The sequence below is a fragment of the Thalia democratica genome, chromosome 3 (genome assembly GCF_965202585.1).
Source record: "Thalia democratica chromosome 3, ktThaDemo2.hap1.1, whole genome shotgun sequence".
NCBI lineage: Eukaryota > Metazoa > Chordata > Thaliacea > Salpida > Salpidae > Thalia > Thalia democratica.
In genome coordinates this window covers 72,478,996-72,485,902 of record NC_139167.1, presented here as the reverse complement: position 1 = coordinate 72,485,902, position 6,907 = coordinate 72,478,996, and positions in this window count along the sequence as shown.

Below are 6,907 nucleotides of genomic sequence, written 5' to 3'. Positions count from 1 at the left end.
TTCTACTTTGTTGTATTTTGTGCTTTAAAAATATCAGCTTTTTTGACTGTAGTACAATTTTATTAAACATTAGATATTGAAAAATTAGAATTCATTTGTGTCTATTTTAAGCAATTAGGACTTTTGCGTATTGATTTTGATATAATTTTATTTCAATAAGTTTTATCTTTTTAAAGTTTTATCTATCATATTTTTTTAAAATTCGATTAAACCTATATTTAATTAGGTTAGACGTAAAGATTTAAATTTATAATTTAATTACAATAAACTGTGAAAGTAATTCGTGTTAAAACATAAGTTTTCCAAAATATTTTACTGTTGTAGTGGTGAATGTTTATTTAAAACTACAACAAAAACACAAACAATTATTTATAAAGTACCAAAATAAATGGTGCTTACACCTTTACAACAGATACGGCAGAACCTATCAAAAAATAAAACTCCAAACTTATAATCCTGGTGGCACTCAAATAATGGCAGCTATGAGTTGGTTTTGTTTTCAATGACAAATAAAAAATATAAGTAATTAGTATCAAACTAATAACTTTATTTTTGTGTTTTGTTATTCTAAATTTAATAGTTTGATTTAGATGGCCATTTTACAGGCTTAATAACATTGAAGCTACATAATAGCTAATTACGGATAAAAGTTTTAATGTATATGTTTTGAGACTTAACACAAAAAAATAAAAAAAACTGCTTAAGTTTTTACTTCATCATATGTTCTTATTTCAACGTTTAAAGCAATGACATAAAATAATATGCAATATAGTAAATAGAAATATTGGTTTCAGGTTCTACTGATTTTAAATTTGATCCCGTTGTAACAATGCATGAAGACCGTTACATTCTTGAGTTTGAAAGAAAATTAAAAAGAGTTTTATTATACACATTCACTTACAACAATCAAACGACTGTTATTTGAACAAATTACTTAGATTCATCAAACAACTATCGGGTACAAAATCTTTATATTGAATAAAAGCTTTTAGAACAGTAAACAAAAGTCGTTTTAACGGAAGATTAATGTAGTTCTTATCAAAAAAAGGCTTTGATAAATTGTTTCTTATCAAAGTTTATAACCTAACAATTATTTGCGTATTCATTAATAAATATTTATAAATTATTAGTTAATTTTTTTAACAAATTATAAAAATTGATAAACATATATAAAACTGAATATGAAGAAAAGCTTTCGAATGCATATTTAATAGTATGTTAAAGACTGACTTTGGCGTCTTAAATAATTTAAGCAGCACTAGATTAAATTATACTTACAACTTGTAAACAAATACTTTAGGTTGTTTTGAAAAGCGAAATGGAAATAAAGAGCATAAAAGTCGAAGTAAATATTTGTTCTATCAACCCAGGAAAATTTATGACATATGAACAAAATATACAAATAGGTACTTATTTACTGTACAATTTATATTATACAAGTACAATACAAAACTTGTTAAAGTTTACTTTGTAAAATTTACAAACTAGCTGTTTTTGACAAACTACTTATATTTGTGGAAATAAAGTAATTTTTTTAGGTGTTGAAAAGAATTTGCCTGGGGAATAAACAAATCAAATAAATAAATTTCCATAATATAAGACTTTAAGAAGAAAAGCTAGTTTTGAGATTATTAACAAAACTCAAGACATTTACTGTTAATTGTTACTTACATGTTTTCTTTAATTTGTTTTATAACTCTACGCTAATATGTTCTTAACTCGTTATTGCTTACAATTTAGACCTTTTTTTATTGATATCTTTTATAGAAAAACACTATTAACTACAAATGCTTGCTTTAACAAAAGTTTTATAAAGTTTATAACTTCAGCAATTAACAAAGCCTTGTTAAAGCTTTGATTAATGTATATAAATTGTTTTCTTTTTATAAAGTGTTTCAGAAAGTATTTATGTTGTTTAAAGACATTATTACTAAAAAGATCAATATTATACTTAAAAAATAAGGTTACTTTAAACAGATTAAAAATATTTCAAAAATTTGTATTATTTACTTTTTATAATTAAGATCTGTTTAGAGTTTAAAGGTACTATAAAAGCTGAAATAAATTACAAAATTAAATGTTTGGACTACAACTATTAAAAAAAAATCATAAATTTTTAACAATACTTTAGATAGGTTACAAAATTAAACCAAATGTTTCTTTTTTACTAAGTATAACAATTAAACAAGACTTTAGATATTTAAAAACGTTTAAGTAAATTTTTTTAGTTAGAAGAGCTTATGGAGAAAAGTGATTTGTAGTCACTTAAAAGATATTAAAATAAAATTTAAAGTCAAGATATTTACGTCCTTCTTAAATGCTCAATACATTTTAAACACTTTAGAAAAATAAATCTACAAGAAAAGTTTTATAGCTATCAGAAATGACTATTCATAACCTTAAAATATGGGTAGTTAATATTCCTTATTAAAATAGCTTTTAGACAATTCAAAATACTTCACATTATTTTCTTGTGATGAAACAAACATTTTTTTATTACAAATAAAAATAAACACTGGCTTTTGTAACACTTTTTTTTAATTTCAAAGTTCTGATTCTACCTAACAAAAAAAAACATAAAAAAAAGCACTTGATGCAATGATTAATAAACAAAATTAATAAACTGTAAAATATTGCTTTCTAATAAATATTTACGCCATAACAAGAAATTAAACTTTTTTCAAATCGTCTTAAATACTGCACAATGAGTTTTGTATTATTAGCTACATTTAAAGCAACTTTCAGCTAAAACATCTGAAGTTAAGTTTTATTTAAATAGCTTGTATGTTTTGAAAACTTATTCTCAGGTTTTAAAACTAGCTTAAATTTTATAGAGAAAATTGAAACAAAAACTATTCGGCTGATCATGTTATCATATAAAAAAAAATTAAAACTAGATATAAATACAAATGCCTTCAAAATTTCAATTGTTAAATAAAACCATTGTTGTTTTATTTTTTTTTTATTATTAAACAAATTTAACTATGACAATAAATATGTTCAACAGCGAACAATCTTAAAGTGTGTTTTGGATGCATATGTTTTTAGTTGTCGACTAAAAACTAATACTTTAAAATTTTTGCTTTTAATATTGGTCTTTATATTTTACTGTTTCTAGAACACTATAAGTTTAAAAAACTTTAAGTTTTTAATAACATCACAATTCAAAGTTTTATACTTTTAAAAATCTAGAACTTATATATAAAACTAGTAAATTAATATGTTTAAAGTTCTGCAAAATGTTTTTATTGCAGTTTTCTATAGATCATAAAAAAGTTTCATTAGCTTCTTGGAAGTAAACATATAATTTGAAATTATGATAATTTATAGATATGTAAACTTTTAGTTAGTTTTTAAAGCTTTTATAAAGTTATAAAAAACTTTAAAAAGTTTCCTTAAAAACGTTTTTTTTTTCATGTTTAATTAGATATTATTTACTGCGAATTTCTAACTGTAAAAGTAATACCAAAAATGTTTAACAAATTAAGTTTAAATTAAATTCCTTATTTAATGTTGAAATTGATTTAAAAATATTTAGAACTTTATTTCAATTTTAATATTTAGTTCAAAATTAGTAAAAATGTATGTTACAAGCTTTATATTTCTTCTTTACCAGTTATATCAAATTTCATAACCTAACGTTAAAGACTTATATAAAATTGAAACATGATGCAGTAACAAAAAAAATGTATCAAAATAAATTAAAACAGAATGTCTGTTAAGTTAACTTTTTTTAATATTTAATAACCTCATCAAAATAAAGCTACCATATTGTAGCAACTTGAGAAACAAAGTGTTTTAGTAAAAGCACAACTTAATTTTAAACAAGAACTTCTGCCTACTTATTTTTATTTTTCGAAATTATGCACAATATACTAACAGTGTTTTTTGTTAACTAAAATGTTAGAACTCGATCTTGAAGTTGATGTAAGCAGTAAGGATGTTGTTCAATTTATTGGCTGTTGTTTGGCTGTTACTGGGTTTGTTTACTTCGATGAACGCTACAACGGTGGGGGTTTGACAAAAATCATCAAAAAAGTGCTATTTTCAAAAACATCAGGTGGAGACAATAAACTCAAAAAGAGTAGAAATGTAAAAGTTGAGAAGTCAAAAAAACAGTTTAGACGAAAACAGCAAAATGATATAAAGGAAAATCCAATCTTTTCAAGGGTTAGCACCAGTGAAAGATCGAAGGCTCTAGTGGACACACCTCATCAAAAATTTGAGACAACTCTCCGGCAAATGACTAGAAATAAGCTTGAATCGACAGCATATTATTCGAGGCTACTTAAAATTCTTAATGCTGAAAAGTCAACTGAACCGAAAAAGAAAATAAACAAAGTTGAGATAAGCCCATGCGGTTCAGTTATTGTGGATCACAAAGCTGTCTCAAATTTGAATGCTGAAAACAAAAACAGTCAATCTATAAAAACTAATAGTCATTTAGCTGAACCCAAAAAGCAAAATCAAGTGATAAAAAATAAAACATATGTTCAGACAAATAATACTGCTTCTAAAACTCCAGACGAGTGTCTTAAAGAGACAAATTTTGGGGCTTGGGCGCTTGGTAGGCTTCAAAAAGGTAGCCTTAATTCAAAGTTAGTGGCAAAAAAGAGTCCTGGAATGGAAAATCTTTTAGAAAACAACAAAACAAAGATTACTGACAAGGTTGATGAGCATAAACATTTAAATCCTAATTTAGAAAAGTTTATTGAATATTTTAAAAGAGAGTTCGAAATAAGTCTACAAGATCCTAATGTTGTAGTGTTTGATTTCGATGAAAGTTTTTGGACTGATCCAAAACACGCAATTGCACGAGAAATTTACAAAAGGCTGGAGAGTGAAAGAAAGTCGTATCCTTAGTTTTGATTAAGAACTGTCGGTGAAGTTGCGTGCTAGGTGTTTAAGCTTAATATATTCAAATTGTTGATGAGTTGTTCTGTTTAAAATTTTAGTTATTGTTTTTGGATCTAATTCTAAGACTTGCATTTCGTTTTATGAATAAAATTTGTTACAGCCTAATTATAGTTTTTTTTATTAACATCTGCTTTAATATGTTAAAATGTGTACATGAAAACACAATTTACAAACATATTTACACTTATAAAACATTAAAGTTTGAATCATGAATTTTAAATCTTAAAACATTTTATACTTTAAAGACTTTCCTTGTAAATATTTTTACTCTAAAACACTTGTAAGTGTTCTTAACACGGAAAAACTATTCAACAAAGACAACGCCAGCAATTAGACAGGTTGTTTTTACACAATAAATCTTTACTTTTTAATTTATGTAACAAATTAAATTTTTTAATACTTGCTCCAGATAAATTTATTAGTGTAGGATGGGCTTTAATAAAAAAGAATCACTTAACAAATTACTACTATTTTAGTCTAGATACTTGGTATAACAACAAAAATATAGTTCAGTATATTTTTATGATTATATGAAATTTAATTTTTAGATACTTTAACTTTGCAACTAAAATTAAAAATACGATTAATAAGTAATAACTTTTTTAAAGTTTGAAACGAGTATGTAAGCATAGTCAAATTAAACGAATAAAAAAATAAAACCAGTTCATTTACAGAACTTAAAGATATTAAAAAATAAACTTTGCGGTCATTAATTAAAAAAATACTCAGAAAAATAAAAGTAAGTTTTGCTTTTGCAATATTTAAAATTGAAATATTAAAAATTTTTGTTATGGATAAAATATTTAACTTTAAAGCTTAAAAATAGTTTACTTTCAAAACTAATAAATAAAGAAATTACTTATAAAATATATATAAGATATATTATAAATTTTATTTTAAATTATATGTATGATGTTTTAACTGTAAGTAAAAATTCACAACGTCTTAATATAATTTTTAATTACATACCAGTTGATACTTATTTGTGTTAAATCTTGTAAATATTGTAAATAATGTTGGAACTGCAAAAGTTGTATGATTTGCTTTGTTTTGAAATTTGTTACATCTTACACTATGCTAGGCTGAAGTAAAAGTAAACAACTTGATATTTTCTTGTTAAAGCAATGCAAATAAAATTGTTTCAATAATGAAGTCCAATGGTATTTTTTCAATAAATTAAACTACTTAAAAAAATCAAACACTTATTTTAGTTATTATTTTTGTTAGTTATTACTAATAGCGATGTGGCGATGACATATAGTAATTGCCATTGCGGCGTTGAGCGTATTGCTACAAACTACGTAACATATCTCATCTAATAAAACATGTAACTAAGTTTTTTGTTATTTAAATGAAAGTAAAAGTTGTTCAAATTTATTTTATACTAAAGCAGATTTTAAGTAATGAAGGTTAAGCAGTAGTACTGGAACTGCCAGTTTGTTTGTAAATGTTTTTTTTTTAATTTAATTCGATAAATTACAATACAACATAGCATCATTGATTGTTAAGTAATATCGAACTAATAATATTCTATTAATTTCAGCTTTTTTTTTCATTGAAATTAACAATGAAATTATTTTTTTTTTCACTTTTTAAACTTAATCTTAAAATAATCATTAGAATTTCGCTACGAGCTCAATCTGTGTCAGCTGCATTTTAAAAATATAAAAACTTTCCATGTAAAAAGTTCTTGAAAAGCTTAACTTTTCAGCTACGTTCTTTTCAGCACTATGTGATTCAAAACAATAATTTTTGAACATAACACATCGGAAATACTACTAAATGTAAACAAACTAATAATTCTGAAAGTAAAGTTTAGTTCCTGCGTTGAAGGTTGCAAGATCAAACTCTGGTGGTCATCACATATACGAAAAACAAGCTAAAATATACAACAATTTCTGATAAGGCATTATCAATAAAATGAAAAACTTAATCGTTTTGTGTGTGTTTTAATGACAGTTCTTTTAGTTAGTGTTCATAAAAAAACTAA